The sequence below is a fragment of the Myxocyprinus asiaticus genome, chromosome 28, assembly GCF_019703515.2.
Source record: "Myxocyprinus asiaticus isolate MX2 ecotype Aquarium Trade chromosome 28, UBuf_Myxa_2, whole genome shotgun sequence".
In the NCBI taxonomy this organism is placed as follows: Eukaryota; Metazoa; Chordata; class Actinopteri; order Cypriniformes; family Catostomidae; genus Myxocyprinus; species Myxocyprinus asiaticus.
In genome coordinates this window covers 43077559-43101865 of record NC_059371.1, presented here as the reverse complement: position 1 = coordinate 43101865, position 24307 = coordinate 43077559, and the positions used below count along the sequence as shown (strand labels likewise).

The 24307-nt window shown below is 39.7% G+C and overlaps 1 protein-coding gene and 2 pseudogenes across 1 annotated transcript in view; 2 read left to right on the top strand and 1 right to left on the bottom strand.

Moving 5' to 3' along the window:
- LOC127418610 (zinc finger protein 501-like) overlaps positions 1–21963 on the top strand; it is a 46450-nt pseudogene extending 24487 nt beyond the window's left edge.
- LOC127418577 (zinc finger protein 721-like) overlaps positions 1–24307 on the bottom strand; it is a 620351-nt gene that overhangs the window by 458104 nt on the left and 137940 nt on the right. The gene's annotated exons all lie outside the window — the stretch shown is intronic.
- Positions 1–24307, top strand: part of LOC127418584 (zinc finger protein 883-like) — a 154593-nt pseudogene that overhangs the window by 97346 nt on the left and 32940 nt on the right.

Genomic DNA, 24307 nt, shown 5'->3' with positions numbered 1-24307 from the left:
GTCCCCTCGTGTGTTGAAACTAATGTGCTGGTGATATTTTGGTGCGACTGATTTTAAACTGGCTTTATTAAAGTCCCCGGTCACAATGAACGCGGCCTCAGGGTGCGCGGTTTCCTGCTCACTTATACTCCCATACAGTTCCTTGAGTGCCCGGTCTGTGTCGGCTTGTGGGGGGATGTACACAGCAGTGATAATGACCGCTGTGAATTCCCTCGGTAGCCAGAATGGTCGACACAGAAGCATAAGAAATTCCAGATCAGGAGAACAGAAAGACTTGATAGAATGTATGTTCCTCTGATCGCACCAGGATTTGTTGATCATAAAACATACACCACCTCCTCTAGTTTTACCTGAGAGGTCTTTCGCTCTGTCCGCTCGGAGCATGGAAAACCCCGCGGGTTCAATGGCTGAGTCTGGAATCTCCGCAGACATCCAAGTTTCCGTAAGGCAGATAACGCAGCAGTCCCTCGTCTCTCGTTGGAAAGAGATCCGCGCTTTCAGCTCGCAGAGCTTGTTATCCAGAGACTGAACATTTGCCAGTAGAATAGTGGGTAGCGGGGGTCGATTTGCGCGGCGTCTTACTCTGATGAGAACGCCGGCTCTGTTTCCCCTTTTCCTCCTGCGTTTCCGCGGCCGTGCTGCCCAGACAAAGGGCTCCGCTTGCGTGTTTGTAAACAGCGGGTCGGCATTGAGGAATGTGAAGTCCGGTTTACGGTGTGAGATCGCTGAGCCAATGTCCAAAAGTGTTTGTCTGTCGTAGACAATAAGGCAGGCAACATCCAAGACAAGAAACATAAGAATTGTAAACAAAACAAACAAACCATTGCTAAGTTGTGTCGGAGCTCGCAACGCAGCAGCCATACTCGGCGCCATCTTGAGTCCAAATTGTCACTATTAAAGGCCCTAAAGGGGCCAGGTTCAGTCATCATTGCCAAGTATGGAATTGCCGTTATTCTCCAAGGGCTTCAACTAGGTCGTCTGAGAAGGAATTCGCAATGTCTCGTTCCCTTCTTCTCAGGGAACTGAGGTTACATGTGTAACCGGAGATGATGTTGATGGTAACCAGGTTGTGCTTGCAGTTGAGACACGCAAACTACTTTCACAGAGAAATCCACCCGAATAAGCACAAGAGCACAAAATAATCAACTCGCTCAAGTTTATGTAAGAATATGTGTTTGTAGTTTTATTTCAGTTTTACTAATTTTAGTTTTAGGGATTGACTAATGTATGAAATGCTTCAGCTGACTGAGTAAAAAATTGAATAAAACTTAATTTATGGCACACTTAAGTTCTGGTGGTACGGTTAAACTTACTGATAAAGTTAACAGTTAAAATATTAAGGTTAACAGACCAAAATATGAAAATCTGTAGGCATGATCATGATTTCAAGCTTGATTACACTTCCTAGTGCTTGACACATGCACAGATGATCCTATAGGAAGTGTAATCAAGCTTGATCACAAAGAGACTTAAAGTGAAAAAGGAGTTATATTTTGGTCTGTTCTCACCCAAAACTGATTGAATCACTTCTAAAGACACTGAATAAACTACTGGAGTCGTTTGGATTACTTTTATGATGTCTTTATGTGATATTTGGACATTCAGATTTCTGGTCATCATTCACTTGCACTGCATGGGTCTACATTTATTAAATATTCTTCTAAAAATCTTTATTTGTGTTCAGAAGAAAGTCATACACATCAGGGATGGCATGAGGGTGAGTAAATGATGAGGGAATTTAAATTTTGGGTAAACTATTCCTTAAACAATGCAAGAAGCAGACGTGTGAGGGACGAACTCTGCGCACTTTGCTAAATTTTTTATTATTTTCATGTTATAATCTGGTGAAATTTGATACACCCAGTTACACATTTGCTCTTTGAGGCAAAACATGTCAAAGAAGTCAAAATCCTCGGGCTCTGGAGACATTAAAAGACACTTGCGTGTTCAGGATGAAAGCCCCGACAGGCCTACAGACCGGGGACTCGATTTGGATGGTGCGGCGGGAGAGATGATCCAGCGTCAGTTGTCCAACATGTCGTTGATGTTGACGAAGGTTCTTGCACAAATTTGTGAGGCAAAATTGAGCAATACGATGGCAAAGTTGTCGTGGGCGTTCATGGACCTTTTGAGTTTAGAGGGATTGCGGTTCTTAGGGGTCAGATCATACAGTATGCCTCATTCATCTCCGAAAAACGTCAGTACAGGAACAAGACTGAAGGACAGTTTAACACCACCAACTCTAGAATTAACATCATCACGGACTTTAAAGGGAATAAAAACTCTGCCGTGAACGCTGTCTCTCTCCCGGATGAGCTAAATACTTTTTATGCTTGTTTTGAGGGAAATAACACCGCCCTCGCGGAGAGAGCTCTCGTGGCCGAAGCTACAGAGGTTAGTTCACTCTCTGTCTCTGTAGCGGATGTAACCTGCTCCTTCCGATGAGTGAATATCTGCAAAGCCGCGGGTCCAGACGGCATTCCGGGCCATGTCATCAGAGTGTGTGCGAACCAACCGGCTGGTGTTTTTATGGACATTTTCAACCTTTCCGTCTCTTTGTCTGTAGTCGCCATATGCTTTAAAATGTCCACCATTGTGCCTGTTCCAAAGCAATTCAAAATAACTTGCTTAAATGACTGGTGTCCTGTTGTTCTGACCCCCATCATCAGCAAATGCTTTGAGAGACTAATCAGAGATTACACCTGCTCTGTGCTGCCTCCCTCACAAGACCCACTGCAGTTTGCTTACCGCAACAACCGCTCCACTGATGATGCCATTGCATCTACAATACACACTGCTCTCTCCCACCTGGAAAAAAGAACACTTATGTGAGAATGTTGTTTGTAGACTACAGCTCAGCATTCAACACCATAGTGCCCTCCAAGCTTGATGAGAAACTCCAGGCTCTGGGCTTAAACAGCTCGCTGTGCAGCTGGATTCTGGACTTCCTGTCAAGCAGACGCCAGGTGGTTAGAATGGGCAGCAACATCTCCTCATCACTGACCCTCAACACTGGAGCCCCGCAGGGCTGTGTTCTCAGCGCACTCCTGTATTCCTTGAACACACATGACTGTGTGGCAACACACAGCTCCAATGCCATCATTAAGTTTGCTGATGATACGACGGTGGTAGGTCTGATCACTGACAATGATGAAACAGCCTACAGAGAGTGTCAGGAGCAAAACCTCTCCCTCAGTGTCAGTAAGACAAAGGAGCTTGTGGTGGACTTCAGCAGAAGAGAGAGAGAACACAGTCCCATCACCATCAATGGAGCACCAGTGGAGAGAGTCAGCAGCTTCAAGTTCCTGGGTGTCCACATCACTGAGGAACTAACATGGTCCATCCACACCGAAGCCATTGTGAAGGAGGCTCATCAGCGCCTCTTCTTCCTGAGACGGCTGAGGTAGTTTGGAATGAACCGCCACATCCTCACACGGTTCTACACCTGCACTGTAGAGAGCATCCTGACTGGCTGCATCTCTGCCTGGCACGGCAATAGCACCGCCCACAACCGCAAAGCACTGCAGTGGGTGGTGCAAACTGCCAGATACATCATCGGAGGTGAGCTTCCCTCCCTCCAGGACATATATACCAGGCGGCGTGTGAAAAAGCTCGGACGATCAGCAGAGACTCCAGCCACCCGAGCCATGGGCTGTTCTCACTTCTACCATCAGGCAGGCTGTATCGCAGCATCAGGACCCGCACCAGCCGACTTCATGACAGCTTCTTCCCCCAAGCAATCAGATTTTTGAACTCTTGATCTCCCACGATCAAACTACATCAGCACTGCACTTTATTACTCTTATATCTCACACCGAACTGTCATAAATTATATTATTATATATTATATTCTCTCTTAACAACACACTGGCAACTTACTATCAACCGACAGCCTGAATGTCAATACAGTACAATACAACCTACTGTACATTCTATATATACTACATATACTTTTTTATTGTATAATGTGTATTCTATATTGTGTGTATTGTATACTGTACATTGTATGTTATTATTTGTATATTGTGTTGTGTGTAATTATGTGTATATTAGATTTTTAATTGTGTTGTAAATCTGATGTTTATTGTAAATTGATGTTTATGTCTCATCACTGTCACGACTACTATGTTGCTCGGAACTGCACCCAAGAATTTCACACACTATTGCACTTGTGTATATGGTTGTGTGACACTAAAAGTGATTTGATTTGATTTTTGACCAAAAAATCCAAAGCACGGGAACTTGTGGAGTTGGAAGGAAATATAAAAATGCAGAGGCAGAGTTGAAGCGCCGTTTGTCATCTGATGGCCTCAGACAATTGACCTAATTGAAAAACAGATATAATAATATTTTGTCACGGAAAGTGGAGTTTTGGCTATTCAGGGTAAGTCATACTTTGAGTCAGTGAACAAAGCAGGAAAACATTTGGCTAGATATATAAAGCAGAGAGAGTCTTTTTCTACTATTCCCTCAGTGAAATCTGCTGGTGGTGAAATATTTACCTTGGCCATTGATATTAATAATGCTTTTAAAGCATACTACTCTGATCTCTATAGTTCCACATTTTCGTCTACTGATGAAGATATTAGAAACTTTGTGGAATCATTAGATCTCCCTAAACTGATGACTGAGCAAAAAAATTCTCTTGATTCTGAGATAACCTTGGAGGAGCTTGTCGAGGTTATTAAGGCCTTACCTACAGGCAAGGCTCCGGGGCCTGACGGCTTTGCTGCTGAGTTTTTCAAATCTTATGCTATAGAACTGGCTCCAGTTTTGTTAGAAGTTTATACTGAATCATTATAGAATGGAAAGCACCCGCCAACCATGACACAAGCCCAGATCAGTCTGATTCTTAAAAAGGATAAAGATCCGAGCGAGTGTAAAAGTTACCATCCAATTTTCCTGATCCAGTTAGATGTAAAAATGTTGTCAAAAATTCTGGCTAATCGATTAAGTTAAGTTATGACATCTCTTATACATATAGATCAGGTGGGGTTTATTCGAGGCCGTAGCTCTTCTGATAACATTAGGCATCTTATCAATATCATGCGGTCGGTAGCGAATGAAAAATCTCCGGTCGCTGCCATCTCACTTGACGTCGAAAAGGTGTTTGATATGGTAGAATGGGATTATCTTTTTAAGATTTTGGAAATGTATGGGTTCGGGAGTACTTTTATTGGTTGGATTAAGCTACTTTATAGACATCCTATAGCGGTGGTACAAACAAATGGACTAAATTCCGATTATTTTATTCTGGATAGGGGCACCCGGCAGGGTTGCCCTCTTTCCCCATTACTGTTCTGTCTTGCCCTGGAACCATTAGCCACCGCGATAAGAAAGGAGGATGATCTTCCAGGGGTGATTGCGGGAGGTATGGCGCATGAGCTTTTGCTTTACGCAGATGATATTTTATTATTTGTCTCTGACCCTACTAGATCTATGCCTTGCCTCCACAGAATTATTAATTTATTTTCCAAGTTCTCAATTGTCAGTTGGTCTAAATCCGAAGCTTTGGCTTTGACAGCATACTGCCCAATAACGGCTTTTCAGCTGGGCGCCTTCCAGTGGCCCAAACAGGGAATTAAGTATTTGGGAATATTATTCTCAGCAAATTTGTCTGATTTAGTTAGAGTTCATTTTGATCCCTTAATAAAAAGGTTTTCGAATGAAGTGGACAGGTGGGCTTCATTACATTTATCGATGATTGGGAAGGTTAATGTTATTAAAATGAATTATATTCCAAAATTCAACTACCTACTACAGTCTCTCCCTGTAGATGTCCCCCTCTCTTATTTTAAGCTATTTGATAGTATTGCAAAGTCCTTCATTTGGAATGGAAAGTGTCCCAGGTTATATTGCAACAAGTTACATAGGCCGATTGACAAAGGTGGGCTAGGCCTACCCAAGATTTTGTTTTATTATTATGCGTTTGGTCTCAGACATTTAGCTAATTGGTCACTTCCACCTGAGAGAGCTCCTCCCTGGTTTGGAATTGAACAGAAAGTTATTGCCCCTATTTTACTATTACAAAACCTTTCTATTAAACTAATTGGAGAAGTTGCACCCCATTATCTTGCATCTGCATGCGCTATGGACAAAAGTGTCCATAGTGTTTAATTCAGACATTTATTTAAATGTTGCCTCAAGCATATAGCTAATCCCAAAGTTGCGTATTGGTGAGTCCCCTTTCTGTTTGTTGGGTGTGGATTGAGAGGGGTGTTAATGCATTCAGTGACCTATATGAGAGTGGTGGGTTGAGATCGTTTGAAAATTTGGTCCAACATTTCAGGATTCTCAGATCTCAGTTCTTCAGGCACTTACAGCTGCGCCACCTGCTTTGTACTATTTTTGGGAGTAGTATACACCCCGCTAAAAGGGCAGATACTCAAGAAGTGGTGATTACTGCTTTTGGAAAAGGTCATGAGGCATCAGTGTATTACTCCCTGTTAATTCAGAGTCTGGGGATGGAGCTTCAACTTCTCTCAAGAGATTATGGGAGAGAGATTTAAATTTGGTGTTGGAGGGAGTGTGGGCTAAGATTCTTAAAAACGTCAAGTCTACATCTAGAAATTCGAGGGTGCGTCTGATGCAATTTAAGATTTTGAATCGATTATATTGGACCCCCTCTAGATTGTATAGACTTAGTCTTAAAGACACCTGCTGGCGATGCCAATCAGAAGACGGGGACACAACCCATGTTTTTTGGGGATGTGTTAAAATACAGGAATTTTGGTTAAAGAGTCAGGGATTTACGTGTGATGTGTTGGACACAAGGTTTTCATTTTGCCCCAGACTCTGCATTTTGGGTGATGGGGAAGTCACTTGAGAGTGACTTGTATTTTGGGGATAGCCACTTGAGCGGTTGGGTCCTGGCCCTGACCACAGTTATGGTGGCCAGGTGAATAATACTCAGGGGGTGGAAGACGGCTGGGGCACCCACGTTTTGGGAGTGGTTCGGGGAGATGAGCGAGGTTGTGGCATTTGAGGAGGCAATCTTCAGAAGATTAGGAAAGTGGAATTTGTTTAATAGGAAGTGGGGTGTATATTTGGATTTTTTGGAGGTTCTTGGGGAGGGGCAGTGGAGAGGGATTTTTTATTTTTAATTTTTAGTTTGATGTGTATGTGCACTCTTATTTTTTGAAAGTTTTTTTTATTTTTTATTTATTTATTTATTTTGCTATAATTGCAAGAGACCACTGTAACGCGTGTTTGTGTTGGGTGGGGGGGATGTTCGGGGGAAGGGTTTAATTTATATATCTGATTCTGTATTTTATGTTGTGTCTATTGTTTTTTTTATGAATGGAATCAATAAAAATGTTAACAACAACAATGATTTGTGGAGCCATAAATGTTCAGTTTCAAAGTGAGCAGTATGCCTTACTGGAGATGATGAGAATCACATCTTGTGATGCGTCACAGTACTGGCAGCTAATCTTATGTATCGACAGCTCTTATAAGGTGAATTGCACCTGCGAACCTCCTCCACCCATTTTAAAGACAATTAAATAAATAAAACATGTTGTTAAACCTTGATTATTTCTTCTGTATATCAACTTGTCTTGCCTTTTTGTTAGAAACAGTGATGACAAGCCATCAATAAACTCCATTTAATTATTGTGGTAGATTTAAAAGCTTTGGCTAAAGGGCAATACAAGTTATGTAACGTTTGTGGTCCTTTCTTTTGTCGCTTTGGAACTTAACCTTTTAAATGATTTGTATGAAGGATATAAGTTTGCCTTTTGTATTCAACTGAAGTGAGAAAGACCATCACATGATGGTGAGTAATTGATGACAATTTTTATTTTTGGGTGAACTTTTCTACTAAATGATGTTTCCAGATGCTGTTGAACATGTTCTGCTAAACTGTGTAGCGCATGAAAGATTCCAAACATTTATGTCAATGGAAATATAAAACCTGTCACTTCATTTTCCTGTATAATGATGTAAAAGAGTTTAAAGTATATAATGAATTTTAAAGTTAGACAACAGGACTGATTAATCAGATGTTGGTATTTTAAACACTCCAGTCCAGCAGATGTCGGAAATTCACCAGAAGTTGTTTTATAAACCGACAGAAAACACAAGAAGTAGAAAGAACACCGACACCCCAAATAGTGCACTATATAGTGAATAGGGGACGAATTGTGACTGTGTGCTCAGTTCGGTACGTGATCAATGTGTTTACCATTATTTGTGATATTTGTATTTATTTTTATGTTTATTTTTCTGTGCATGTTATTTTTATCTCTTTGGTGTTTTAATGACTTTAAAAGAAGCTCATTATCGTCTGATGTAGTTTGTTTTGTTACTGGTCACATGCAAGAGGTGAGAAAAACAACAAAACAGTTAAGAACCAGTAGATTATTTACACTTTATGTGTGTCTGGCTAAACTCAATGACTTTAGTTAAGTTAAAATTTGCGTGTTTATATTTTATTCCTGTGTGATGATGTATTTGTAAAGTTCTGTCTTTAGTAACGTCGTGATCAGATAAAAAAACGTTGCTAATTAATCTTATGAATGACGTAATAACTGCGTGGTATCTTGATCTCCTGGTAATTTATACGAGTCGACGTTTGTTATAATTGTATTATCTTCGTAGAGACATTCAATATGCCATTTATATGCTACAGGGATACTTCAATAGCAAAACTGCCCCAAAAAAAAAAAAAAACGGAAATTTACCCCATCTGCAAATATTTCACTTATAGAAATGTTAATTTATCTTTTTTCCATATTCAAAGTGAATGGTGACTGAGACTAACATATAATATGGGTTTTTATAAACGTGAAGGCGAGTAAATATTGACAGAATTTTCATTTTGGTTGAACTTTCCCTTTATGAGTTCATGTCAATGCTCATCAGTTTAAAGTTGACAAAATGCCCTGAAAAATTAAAACTAGTATTTCTCTCCCATTTATATATTATTTGTTATAATATTCCTGCAGTCAGGAAGAAAAAAACAAACACACATTTATATTTAAACAATTTCTGAAAGAACAGATCTGTTATTGTGTTTAATCATATAATAATCTTTTAGAGTTTGATGAATGTCAGTCCATTATAATGATGATGTTTTTGTGTTCAGATGTTCATCATGAGAGAGCAGGTGGATGTGATTCATGCTGGAGAACAGCAGATGCTGCAGACACCAGTGAAGATTGAAGTGAAGCAGGAGGAGATAAAAGAAGAAAACACAATAGAAGAACAACAGAGTGATGAAGATGATAATAAACAGCAGATGCTGCAGACACCTGTGAAGATTGAAGTGAAGCAGGAGGAGATAAAAGAAGAAACCACAGCAGAGGACCAACAGAGTGATGAAGATGATGATGATTTTATTCCTGCAGGTATGTTTCTTCCTGTAATGTTGTGTTACATTTTCATGACAATCAACTGTTATGTTCAAGTTTAATACAAGAAAGACAGTTTTATCACTCACAGGTCAAAATAATCTGCTGTTTTTATTTTAGTTTTAGTGCTCAGTTGTCTTTTAAAAAGGTGCATGTACTGACCCTCATGTTGTTCCAAACAAGTATGACTTTCATTCTGTGACTAGGGCTGGGCAATATGACGATATACACTATATTGCCAAAAGTATTCGCTCATCTGCCTTTAGACGCTTATGAAGTTAAGTGACATCCCATTCTTAATCCATAGGTTTTAATATGACGTCGGCCCACCCTTTGCAGCTATAACAGCTTCAACTCTTCTGGGAAGGCTTTCCACAAGGTTTAGGAGTGTGTTTATGGGAATTTTTGACCATTCTTCCAGAAGCGCATTTGTGAGGTCAGACACTGATGTTGGACGAGAAGGCCTGGCTCACAGTCTTCGCTCTAATTCATCCCAAAGGTGCTCTATCGGGTTGAGGTCAGGACTCTGTGCAGGCCAGTCAAGTTCTTCCACACCAAACTCGCTCATCCATGTCTTTATGGACCTTGCTTTGTGCACTGGTGTGCAGTCATGTTGGAATAGGAAGGGGCCATTCCCAAACTGTTCCCACAAAGTTGGGAGCATGGAATTGTCCAAAATCTCTTGGTATGCTGAAGCATTCAGAGTTCCTTTCACTGGAACTAAGGGGCCAAGCCCAGCTCCTGAAAAACAACCCCACACCATAATCCCCCTCCACCAAACTTCACAGTTGGCACAATGCAGTCAGACAAGTACCGTTCTCCTGGCAACCGCCAAACCCAGACTCGTCCATCAGATTGCCAGATGGAGAAGCGTGATTCGTCATTCCAGAGAACGCGTCTCCACTGCTCTAGAGTCCAGTGGCGGCGTGCTTTACACCACTGCATCCGACGCTTTGCATTACACTTGGTGATGTATGGCTTGGATGCAGCTGCTCGGCCATGGAAACCCATTCCATGAAGCTCTCTACGCACTGTTCTTGAGCTAATCTGAAGGCCACATGAACTTTGGAGGTCTGTAGCGATTGACTCTGCAGAAAGTTGGCGACCTCTGCGCACTATGCGCCTCAGCATCCGCTGACCCCGCTCTGTCATTTTACGTGGCCTACCACTTCGTGGCTGAGTTGCTGTCATTCCCAATCGCTTCCACTTTGTTATAATACCACTGACAGTTGACTGTGGAATATTTAGTAGCGAGGAAATATCACGACTGGACTTGTTGCACAGGTGGCATCCTATCACAGTACCACGATGGAATTCACTGAGCTCCTGAGAGCGGCCCATTCTTTCACAAATGTTTGTAGAAGCAGTCTGCATGCCTAGGTGCTTCATTTTATACACCTGTGGCCATGGAAGTGATTGGAACACCTGAATTCAATTATTTGGATGGGTGAGCGAATACTTTTGGCAATATAGTGTATATCGTGGCGACAATATAAAGTTTCAATCGATAGGGATTTTGCTATATCGTGTATATTGCGATATGTAAATATCTGGGTGCGCTGCGTGGGATTATCTATCAGTGGGCGGGGCTTCAAGTGAGACTGAGAGAATTTAAGAAACATGGACATATGTTGAATTCAGAAGTTTACATACACTTAGGTTGAAGTCATAAAAATGGATTTTTTTAACCACTCCACAGATTTAATATTAGCAAACTATAGTCTTGGCAAGTCATTTAGGACATCTACTTTGTGCATGACACAAGTCATTTTTACAACAATTTTTTACAGACAGATTGTTTCACTTTTAATTGACTATCACAATTCCAGTGGGTCAGAAATGTACATACAGTTAACTGTGCCTTTTAAGCAGCTTGGAAAATTCTACAAAATGTCAAGCCTTTAAACAATTAGCCAGTTAGCTTCTGATAGGAGGTGTACTGAATTGGAGGTGTACCTGTGGATGTATTTTAAGGCCTACCTTCAAACTCAGTGCCTCTTTGCTTGACATCATGGGAAAATCAAAAGAAATCAGCCATGACCTCAGAAAAAAATTGTAGACCTCCACAAGTCTGGTTCATTCTTGGGAGTAATTTCCAAACGCCTGAAGGTATCATGTTCATCTGTACAAACAATAGTACACAAGTATAAACACCATGGGAACATGCAGCCATCATACCGCTCAGGAAGGAGATGCATTCTGTCTCCTAGAGATGAACGTAGTTTGGTGTGAAAAGTGCAAATCAATCCCAGAACAACAGCAAAGGACCTTGTGAAGATGCTGGAGGAAACAGGTAGACAAGTATCTATATCCACAGTAAAACAAGTCCTATATCGACATAACCTGAAAGGCTGCTCAGCAATGAAGAAGCCACTGCTCCAAAACCGCCATAAAAAAGCCAGACTACAGTTTGCAAGTGCACTTGGGGACAAAGATCTTACTGTTTGGAGAAATGTCCTCTGGTCTGATGAAACAAAAATCGAACTGTTTGGACATAATGACCATCGTTATGTTTGGAGGAAAAAGGGTGAGGCTTGCAGGAGGCCACGCTTCAAAGCCCTCATCATTCCAGCAATGAACTACACGACATCAGCGATCTTAACAGAGGTCCAAAATGTCAACGGAACAACCAGAACTTTCTACAAGTCGAAGAACACCATCCCAACCGTGAAGCATGGGGGTGGCAGCATCATGTTGTGGGGGTGCTTTGCTGCAGGAGGAACTGGTGCACTTCACAAAATAGATGGCATCATGAGGAAGGAAAATTATGTGGAGATATTGAAGCAACATCTCAAGACGTCAGCCAGGACGTTAAAGCTTGTCGCAAATGGGTCTTCTAAATGGAACATGACCCCAAGCATACTTCCAAAGTTGTGTCAAAATGGCTTAAGGACAACAAAGTCAAGGTAGTGGAGTGGCCATCACAAAGCCCTGACATCAATCCGAAAGAAAATTTGTGGGCAGAATTGAAAAAGCGTGTGCGAGCAAGGAGGCCTACAAACCTGACTCAGTTACACCAGTTCTGTCTGGAGGAATGGGCCAAAATTTCAGCAACTTATTGTGAGAAGCTTGTGGAAGTCTTCCCAAAATGTTTTGACCCAAGTTAAACAACTTAAAGGCAATGCTACCAAATACTAACAAATTGTATGTAAACTTTTGACCCATTGGGAATGTGATGAAATAAATAAAAGCTGAAATAAATCATTCTCTCTACTATTATTTTGACATTTCACATTTTCAAAATAAAGTAGTGATCCTAACTGATCTAAGACAGGGAATGTTTTCTACGATTAAATGTCAGGAATTGTGAAAAACTGAGTTTAAATGTATTTGGCTAAGGTGTATGTAAACTTCTGACTTCAACTGTATGCTCTTATGTGTCTTATACACACATACACTATATTGCCAAAATAATTCGCTCACCCATCCAAATAATTGAATTCAGGTGTTCCAATCACTTCCATGGCCACAGGTGTATAAAATGAAGCACCTAGGCATGCAGACTGCTTCTACAAACATTTGTGAAAGAATGGGAGCTCTCAGGAGCTCAGTGAATTCCAGCGTGGTACTGTGATAGGATGCCACCTGTGCAACAAGTCCAGTCGTGAAATTTCCTCGCTACTCAGTATTCCACAGTCCACTGTCAGTGGTATTATAACAAAGTAGAAGCGATTGGGAATGACAGCAACTCAGCCATGAAGTGGTAGGCCACGTAAAATGACAGAGCGGGGTCAGCGGATGCTGAGGCGCATAGTGCGCAGAGGTCGCCAACTTTCTGCAGAGTCAATCGCTACAGACCTCCAAAGTTCATGTGGCCTTCAGATTAGCTCAAGAACAGTGCGTAGAGAGCTTCATGGAATGGGTTTCCATGGCCGAGCAGCTGCATCCAAGCCATACATCACCAAGTGCAATGCAAAGCGTCAGATGCAGTGGTGTAAAGCACGCTGCCACTGGACTCTAGAGCAGTGGAGACGCGTTCTCTGGAGTGACGAATCACGCTTCTCCATCTGGCAATCTGATGGACGAGTCTGGGTTTGGCGGTTGCCAGGAGAACGGTACTTGTCTGACTGCATTGTGCCAACTGTGAAGTTTGGTGGAGGGGGATTATGGTGTGGGGTTGTTTTTCAGGAGCTGGGCTTGGCCCCTTAGTTCCAGTGAAAGGAACTCTGAATGCTTCAGCATACCAAGAGATTTTGGACAATTCCATGCTCCCAACTTTGTGGGAACAGTTTGGGGATGGCCCCTTCCTGTTCCAACATGACTGCGCACCAGTGCACAAAGCAAGGTCCATAAAGACATGGATGAGCGAGTTTGGTGTGGAAGAACTTGACTGGCCTGCACAGAGTCCTGACCTCAACCCGATAGAGCACCTTTGGGATGAATTAAAGCGAAGACTGCGAGCCAGGCCTTCTCATCCAAAATCAGTGTCTGACCTCACAAATGCGCTTCTGGAAGAATGGTCAAAAATTCCCATAAACACACTCCTACACCTTGTGGAAAGCCTTCCCAGAAGAGTTGAAGCTGTTATAGCTGCAAAGGGTGGGCCGATGTTATATTAAACCCTATGGATTAAGAATGGGATGTCACTTAATTTCATATGCATCTAAAGGCAGATGAGCAAATACTTTTGGCAATATAGTGTATGTGTGTGTATATATATATATATATATATATATATATATATATATATATATATATATATTAGTCTGTACTTTCTGAACACTTTGGTCAACCAAAGTTGTTTTAAAGGTGTCATGCATTGAGAAATCAAATTTTCCTTGATCTTTTGACATATGAGGTCATAGTACTATAAAAACATACTGTAAGTTTCAGAACTCAAAACTTATTCATTAGTCCAAAAAAAAGGATAATATGCCTAAATGACTTGTTTTCTACTTCCTCGTCTCTATTACATAATAGAGATGAATACATCGGCACAAGTCTTCCTCTGCATAAACAGGTCAGAGCTTCTTCATCATCGTCTCTTTGGCCCGCCCACAAGTTTGCAGTTAGAGCGGTGATAAGAGTCGGTATGGCAGGGAGAAACACAGGGATTATTGGACAAGAGGTTTGAGATGCCTGCAAAGTTTACAAAACATTGTGCAGTGCCAGGTTGTGGAAAAAAATACACTTTGCATTTGATTCCTAATGATCCTAATATGAGTAGAGTGGAAGTCCCGTATTGCTTCAGTAAGACAGTGTTTGTTTGTTCGCTTCATTTTACTGTGGATTATTTTTCAAACAAGACACAGTTCGACGCAGGCTTTGCAGAGAGACTTATATTAAATAGTAAAAGAAACTATGTTGGACCTGACAGTAATGTCGCAACAGACACGTGTGAGTATCCATGTTATTTCTATTGCTTCATATGTTACAGACTGTTAGATATGTACTGAGCATTTGAATGTTTTCACCAAAATTTCCAAGCTTAATACTAGAACTGTTCATGAGAAACTATTCGCTGAATTTATGTCATTTAGTTTTATTTTGTTCTGATCCTAGTGATTTCAGTCGAATATGTGTATTCGTTTGAACGTGCTTCACGTATCTTGTCGCATAAAGCTTTCAATAATAATTGCCCGTAGCATGTTGTCATTTTCACAATTGCCACAGATGCACCTATAGAGTATTAACTGCAGTCTATTTAAACAATATCTTTCCTTTTTAATGAAAGCATGACTCATTGTAATGCACAACGTATGCGTGTCATTACTCGGACTCTGGCTCAAACATGTATGGCTGAATTCCTCTGGTTGCCATTTTTTACCATCTAGACTTTTCAAAACAATTCAACACGCATAAAGGCTGGGGCATTGACACTTATTTCATATGCAAAGATATTACCCAATCATAGCAGTGAAGTTTTAAAGGAGACACAACCCGAAAATGGAGCGTTTTAATCAGAGGGCCAAAAACAGGATAGAAAATGACCAGTTATTTCTAAATTATGACTATTTTTGATCAAAAAAAATATTACTAACATTATAAGTGGATATCAGGGAATATTATGCATTGACTTTTTGTTTTATTTTATGACACCTTTAAAATGTGCTATAAAAATAAAGTTGTATTGTAAAAAATATGTCAGTAGCCACTCAAGCTAACTCAATGACATCAATCTCGCATTCAGTGCTTCGATAAAGTTTATCGAACTTTGCTTCTCATCTGACACATGCATCTGTGTTTCATGTGAGCGTTGCATGCGCTTTCTCTGAAGCACGCAAGTGTGCACGAGTTCAGCAATATTCTCAATATTTACAGGACAGAATCTGGTGGGATCACTCGTGCTACTCAATCATTTTTGACCCAGAAAAAACCCTGAATAAAAATATCCACAGAATGTGACAACACACAAACAAGTCAAGAAAATGAGGAGGAGCTTGTTATTAAAACAGGTGCAGCATCTGTGGTGTAGGTTCACAAACACAGAGCAGAAAAATGTCATAAACTGTTGTGTGATGATAATCACTTGTAATATAAGCAATTGTTTTACCTCAAATTGAAGCATGCGAAAGAATATTATGAAAGCCAAAAGATGCGCTCCATATTAATTTGGTCATAATTGTTTATTATTTCTATTTATTTAATATTTGTTTTCTGCAAGAGGTGTTTACATAATTTTAGATATTTGGATATCTACAAGTGTTTATTTTTTCTGGATTTTTTTAAACTTATGCATTATTTTCTTTGTTGCTTTGCTTTGGGCAAATTTTGAGTTTCTTGTGGAAAGTTTCTAAGTGTTGGTCAACAACATCAGACTGAAATGTGGCATAGTGTGAAATTTTGCATTATGGTAAGAATGATTTAAAACAATGTTGAGTGTTTTTTTTTTTTTTTTTTTGTTTTCCATTGTCAATTTTCAAATAAAGAGAAAATTATATAAGAAGATTTTTTTATATAGGAAGTTTTTTTTTAATTAATGTTTTTTTTTATTGATTCATAAATTAACATAAAGAAAAAAAACAACATATAGTGAATCAATCACTATTAACATTAAACCCCCACCCTGACCCCCCCACGAACACCTCTGTGGTCAGTAGAATATAGACATACACACAAAAAAAAAAACTAAAACAATAAAGTATAATAAAAAAAAAAAAACTAAACTCTAAATTACTCCCTCCACCGCCCCTCCACGAGATTCCCCCAAAAATGCTAAGTAATTGCCCCATTTCTTATTGAAAATATCCCTAACTCCCACCCTTCTGCTCGACCCCTCCTCGAAGGCAGCCACCCTCCCCATCTCCGCACACCACTCTGGGAACAAGGGTGCTCCATCCGACTTCCAACTCAAAATAACCTGCCTACCAATCATCACACTGGTCAAAACCCACTTTTTATGTACTTATCTTCCAAATTTATGACCTCCCCATCTCCCAAAATACAGAGTCTGGGGCAGAATGAGATTTTAGTGTTCAACACATCACATTATATAGGAAGGTTTTAATTCACTGACTGGATTTCGAGGTCTGCACGGGACTGGTTTTTCCATCCTGCTTCCACAAGTTTCTATCCCGCACCTGAACGCTCCCTCTGAATTTGACTCCATGTTTACCCACTGTCTGCCCACAGTGATTTTCTTCCCATCTGCTCCCGTTCCCGCAAACCCGCATTTTGGCAATTCCAGTGTTATGGATGTTACATTTGCAGTGAAAACCTGAACTTAAATTTCTCATAGAAAGAACTCGGTACCAGAATTCACTTTAACAGTGAACTCTATTGGGTCTTTAAACTAAAATGTTGTATAATAATGTTAAATTAAAACTGACATTTGCAGTGAAAACTTGATATGATGTTGCGCGATTATTGTCAAAGTGAAGACGGAGCAAATTGTTTTGAATTTAAGCCAAGCACATGTGGTGTGCGCTCGTGTGTGTAACTCATCAATGAAGGCTTTTTTTTTTTTTAAAAAGCTGCATGTAGACAATACTTAGAGAATGTGATATTCCCTGCTATTATGATATTATAGGCTATGCTTGCTTTGTTCTAAACATATATGAGTGTTAAATGTTTCAGAACAAATTGTGAGTGCATAATAATGATCACATAGTCTATGCTTTTTTGTCAAAATGATCACGCTATTAAATTTGATCTCAGTTTAAGTCGATATCATGTGTCAACTGACTGCATTAGCCTATTATGCTATCGTGTCAGATTTATAACAATTGATGCCTCGCAAAACAAGATATAACTTTCGGCACTTTGGATTCTAAGAAGCGGAAAAAAGATGCAACAACACAATCTGAAATAACATCAAGATGTCAACGACAAGGTTGGCATACATTTAATATTTCATAGAGGGGTAAAGTTGGGTTGAAGTTCGATATTCGTTGGACGTTCGGTTTCTCTTACCTGCGCTCTCTGCAGGCGATAATCTTACAAAGTCCATGCTTTCATTTACACTCTTAGTTTAAAGAGTATATAACTGCACTATACGGCCATAAAACATCATACTCGGAACAGTCAATGCATGCTATTGCAGCAGAATTATGCCTGAAATGCTGTTGGGTGACTTTATGCCACTCCTGGCACAAAAATTCAAGCACTCTTCAGTTAGGTATATACAGCGCTGGAAAAAAAATAAGAGACCACTCCAAATGTTTGTTAAATCAGCATCTCTACATGTATGGCAGCCATTCCATTCCAGTGTCTGTTGAATTCCTGCTTAAATTGTTGTGCCAGAGGTGGCATAAAATCACCCAACAGCAATGTGAAAGACTGGTGAAGAGCATGCCAAGACGAATGAAAGCTGTGATTGAAAATCAGGGTTATTCCACAATTATTGATTTCTGAACTCTGTTAAAACAGTAGTATTGTGTTGTTTAAAAATTAATATGAACTTGTTTTCATTGCATTATTCGAGGTCTGAAAATATTGCATCTTTTTTGTTATTTTGACCAGTTGTCATTTTCTGCAAATAAATGCTCTAAATGACAATATTTGTATTTGGAATTTGGGAGAAATGTTGTCAGTAGTTTAAAGAATAATTTTTTTTTTTATTATTATTCAAACACATACCTATAAATAGTAATTCCAGAGAAACTGATAATTATGCAATGGTCTCATATTTTTTTCCTGTATATACTGTTTGCAGAGCAAATAATAAATAAATAAATACTGGACGTTTGTTGTCCATTGCTGCCATTAAATTAGGGTTCAATTTGATGATTCAGATGTGTCCCTCTTGAATTGATTTTTGTCAACATATTGTGTTCATTGTAGAGCTGATGGAAGTGAGAGAGGAACGTGAAGAGCTGAATGAAGTTGAGGAGGAACAGCATGATTTTATGACTGGAGAAAAATCTTTGAGTGGCTCAAAGACAGAAAAGAATTTATCTCCAAAAAAGCCTCAAAGAAGAGCAGACAAGAAATCTTCCACCTGCTCTCAGTGTGGAAAGACTTTCACACGTAAAAGCGATCTTAATAGGCACATGAGCATTCATAGTGGAGAGAAGCCTTACACATGCCATCAGTGTGGGAAAGGTTTCAAACGTAAATACTCACTTAATATGCACACAATAATTCACACAGGAGAGAAGCCTTACACGTGCCATCAGTGTGGGAAAAGTTTTGCATATGTAAATGATTTCAAGAATCATCTCCGCTGTCACTCTGGAGAAAGACCGTTTGAATGTGATAAGTGTGATAAAACATTTGTTCTGGCACAGTACCTAAGAAACCATCTAAAAACTCACACAGATGAGAAGCCTTACAAGTGTTCATTTTGTGGAAAGAGTTTTGCACACCTGTACTATTTTAAAGAGCACCAGAAAATACATACTGGTGTGGCAGCTCATATGTGCTTTGAATGTGGGAAGACCTTTACTACAGCCAGCAGCTTGAACAAGCACCGAAGAATTCATACTGGAGAGAAACCTTACAAGTGCTCACACTGTGAAAAGAGTTTCACTCAGTCAGAAAGCCTGAAAAAACACGAGAGAATTCATACTGGAGAGAAACCATACAAGTGCTCACACTGTGGAAAGAGTTTAACTCGGTCAGAACACCTGAAAACACACAAGAGAATTCATACTGGAGAAAAACCATACAAGTGCTCACACTGTGGAAAGAGTTTCACGCGGTCAGAAAGCCTGAAAAAACATGAGAGAATTCATACCGGAGAGAAACCTTACAAGTGCTCACACTGTGGAAAGAGTTTCACTCAGTCAGAACACCTCAAAACACACGAGAGAATTCATACAGGAGAGAAACCATACCACTGCTCTTCATGAGGGAAAAGTTTCATCTCAGCAAGTACTCTATATAAACATGTAAAAAGAAGTCAGTTAGTGGTCGATCGATATGGATTTTTCAATGGCTGATGCTAAAAAGCTGGAGAGCAGGTTGGCCAATGGCCAACATAAATGCTAGTATAAATAGTACAATTTAACAACTGCATGTGCAAAGCATTTCTTTATTTTAATGTTTTATTTTCAATTTTAACATTACATACAAAATCAAACAATAACAAAGGTTTGCGATAAGGTTATGAATTAGGAAATTACATAGCACACACAAACAAAAAAAAGGAAATGGGCTGTAATATGCATACAGACAAGAGATTTCAGGAAAACTAAGATTGTTACAGGGAGGACTTTACACAGAAATAACATTCTTAAGTAAGTCTAGAAAGGGCTGCCAGTAAACAAAATTTCTTAAGTGAAATAAAAACGATGGAAAGTTAACACTTCGGTTTATCAGCTAAGCGAACATGGTTAATTGTAAAATGGTGACACCCATAAAACAATATTAAGAAAAACATAACAAAATTTGATTTTTGTTTAATACAAGTCCCAGTAAATGTGTATACAGAACTGAAGTCCGCACAAAAATTGGCAAATTTGACTTTAGCAGACCTAAACATATATTTTATCCACGATTTATTACCATACGTCGAGACACCACGTTGGGTTCCACTTCTGTCAGCCAAGAACAGAAAGCTGAGGCTTTCGCTTCCGCTCACTGGATGTTTTTTGTTTTTTGATGTTTTTTGGCACCATTCTGAGTAAATTCTAGAGACCGTTGTGTATGAATATCCCAGGAGATCAGCAGTTACAGAAATACTCAAACCAGCCCATCTGGCACCAACAATCATGCCACGGTCCAAATCACTGAAATCACATTTTTCCCATTTCTGATGGTTGATGTGAACATTAACTGAAGCTCCTGACCCGTAACTGCCGGGGCTGAGAAAGTTTAAGATCCCCAGCCTTAAATGCATCTTAAGCGTTATGACAAATAGATGCACATTTAAAACAAATTGATCTACAAATTGTCCAGATAGCATAAAATGTGAAACCATTTTAATCGCAATTAGACAAATTTTAAAACCTTTTATCTTTTGATTATTTCTATATTTGTCTTTCTGTCTGTGTGTTTACATGTTGTCTGATGTCACTATTAAAGGCCATCCTTTATAATCTGCTTTTTATTTGAATTGACTTTGATATATGATACTACACTGTGATATTATTTACATGACAAAGCTTTTTCCACTTACTGTAACATTTATCACAAATCATCATTATAATTATACAGCCTATTGAAATGAATGTAACATTGGCCCTTGTTTACTTTTGTTTAAATTGTTTCTGACTCAGGTTGTAGATTTAGTCAACACAATTAATGACTGCTGACATGTGAAAGGTTTAGACATTTTGTATGATTTATATTTTTTGAATAAATGAGCAAAAAAAGAATAATGTAAAAGTAGTAAACTATCCCTGCACCCTGCTACTAATTTGTATAAACTATACAACCGTGTAAAACCTAAGAACTAATAAAGTAATAAGCAAAGCACTAAATATTAGATTACTGCCTGAGAGTAAAAACTGATGACTATGGGACAGTTTTTCCCCTCATGTGGTATGGTTACTGAACAGCCTCAGTGAGACTCCTCAACCCTTTGCCTACCTACAATCTAATTAAACTAGATAGACTTATGCACATACATAACACTACTCAAGGACACTATTATGGGAAGAAGAATGAACAATTTCTAAGCAGAATGACTTGAATCCAGGATCAACACTGGCATTTCCGCCCAAGTCATAAAACTATAGGACCTGATACCAGCAAGCCTGAGTTTTTTACATCTGGCTAATCGTAAATGTCACTGAACAAAGGGAACTTGTTCAGGAAAGCACAAAACATTTTACACCCTCTTCTATTTCCTGTGGTAAGACCAGAAAAAACTCATGTTAATGGTCATCACGACTGACACGGCCATCTCAGCAAGGAGACCCTCACCCCTAAAGGGCAGAGGTGAAAGTCAATATAATACTCATGTGCTAGAAACTCATTACCAAGACTCCCTCATGAGACCCTCATGTTTGCAATGGACAACACATAATTCTAATACTAAGACATGACCAATTTTCTATGCTTAAAATTAAATTAAGTGTAGGTCATGGGACATTGTGATTGTTTCCTGCAAACAGCATCTAAATCTGTATAATTTGACACAGTTGCTGGACTCAAATCTGTGACTTTACACTTGACAATGCACATAACCAAATTTGATATACTAAGATGCTGTTATTAGAATGTTATATGTTGTATGTTGTTAGAATCATAGAATGTATTAATCTGACCTTGTGCATACACGATGCACAATTATACACTGTATAATGATGTATATTAAAATTTTGTTCTGAAGTAACCACAAAGAAAACACAGGTATGTCAATTTTCATATGTAAATGCTTGCCTGTTTACTTAGAGAATGTTGATGTTAACAAATGTCATGTCTCTTGCACTGATTTCAAGATATGAAGTTTGGGATAAAAGTAGGCCCTTTTTGAAAGCAGGAAAACTGAGGGAACTTGGAACAAAGTCATAAATTAATTACCTCAAGGGGAGGAGAAAGTGACCACATCATCTCAAAAGGAAACTTCTGATTGGCTTAAAGCCTCTTCGGGGTGTGACCAAAGAGAAAGGGTTAAAATACCATGCCTGACAACCAAAAGCGGAGTTCGCTTTAATATGGGTCCATATAAGATGGAGAGAAGTTCTCGTCAGCCTGGGTCTCTTCCCCGCGGGAATCCCAGCTTTTGATTTCACAAGGGACTCTGGGAGATGAGTTTAGAGTTCTTCTTTAAGTTCCACCCAGGAAGTTCTCAAGAGTTGTCATCGAAATGTAGATCAGTGCGAGTTCTCCACATTAAACAAAAGGTGGAGTTCTCTTTAAGAGCATCGCGGGAGTTTTTAAACTCCATCCTGTCCGACTTTTCCAAAGATGTTGAAGTCATTGCTTCAAAGCCCCGCCTGATCATTCCAGCACCAAACTATCCAGCATCCACGATCTTCAACAGAGGTCCAAAACATTGACGGAGCACAACCACAACTTTCTACGGGCCCAGCCAAAGAACCAAAGCAACGCAACAAAACACAAGTACATCTTCAGACTTTTGCTAGAAAGTGCTGGTGTTTTATTTAAATACTTTGGGTAACCCGACTGCCAATTGAGGTATACTAAATGAAGTATCGATGGTTCACAAGGCATGTGTGGCGATGAGGGCATGGTCGAGCGCCCGTCTGGGGAGAGAGAAAGTGGTAAGGAGTTCCACCTGAGATGAATTGCTCCTAATTACTGTTTCTCTGTTGACAGTGAGAGACGGAGGAGATAAAAACGGGACCAAGATGCAGAGAGAGGTACACACCGGAGACTGCGTGTCTGTTTCATAGAGTTTATTATTGTTGCTGAAAAGCTGAACTGTGTTTTATGCTGAAAAGCAGTATTTTAAGTTCCTGGCATTTAAGTTGAAGTTTAATAAATCGGTCTCACCTGACTGTTGAAACCGGCACCTGCTTCCTCCTCTTGATCCAAATATGAACATCTGCTACAGCATGGTCTATTGTTCATAAAGCCATAAAGTTCAATTTTCTCTGTTACAGATTATTTCCATTCACCTTCTGATACAGCTCATTCACCAACCTGTTTTTATGTTTGTCTATGTGTGTTAGTTTAGTTTTATGTTGTAGATTAGCAATAAAGTCTTGTTTGTATTCAAAGAGATTTTGACTGTGTATTTGATTAAATCATATCAGTCCCTAGAAATCTAACCCTAAAAGATACAATTAATGTATTATGTAATCAATTATTATCTCATGAACAGTATTTCAATCTATTTGTGATATTATTTTCAGTGGCCATGAAAGTAGCATTACTGTGAGAATTAATCTTACGTGCCGATCAACTTATGGCTAGCTGAAGACTTTGATCAGATGTAAACATTAATTCTATTAATAGTCCCTGAATGAATGGTTTATCCCCTATTGGATAAAAGAAGATACTCTGAGAAGCTGAAAAAAAAGTTTTCAGCTAACGACCCTGCATCAGTGTGGAGTGGCATGAAACAACTCACAAATTACAGGACTCCTACCCCCAACCCTGTGGTGGACCAACAACTGGCTGACGACCTGAATGTGTTCTACTGCAGATTTGAAAGGCCCAATCTCACACCCCACACCCACTTTGACCTTCACGTCACACCAGCATGTCTTCGATCCTGTGCTAACCAGCTGGCACCCATCTTCACACAGATCTTCGATAGATCACTGGAGCAGTGTGAAGTCCCATGCTGCTTCAAACGCTCAATCATTATTCCTGTCCCAAAGAAACCAAAAATCACAGGACTTAATGACTACAGACTTGTCGCCCTGATGTCTGTGGTCATGAAATCATTTGAGAGACTGGTGTTGGCCCACATGAAGAACATCACTGGACCCTTTCAAGATCCCCTTCAGTTTGCTTATCAAGCAAACAGGTCTGTGGATGATGCAGTCAACATAGGTTTGCATCAAATCCTGCAACATCTGGACAGACCAGGGACATATGCAAGGATCCTTTTTGTGGACTTCATTTCGGCTTTCAACACCATCATCCCAGCTATGCTCCGGACTAAATTACATCAACTCTCTGTTCCCATGTCTATATGTCAGTGGATTACCAGC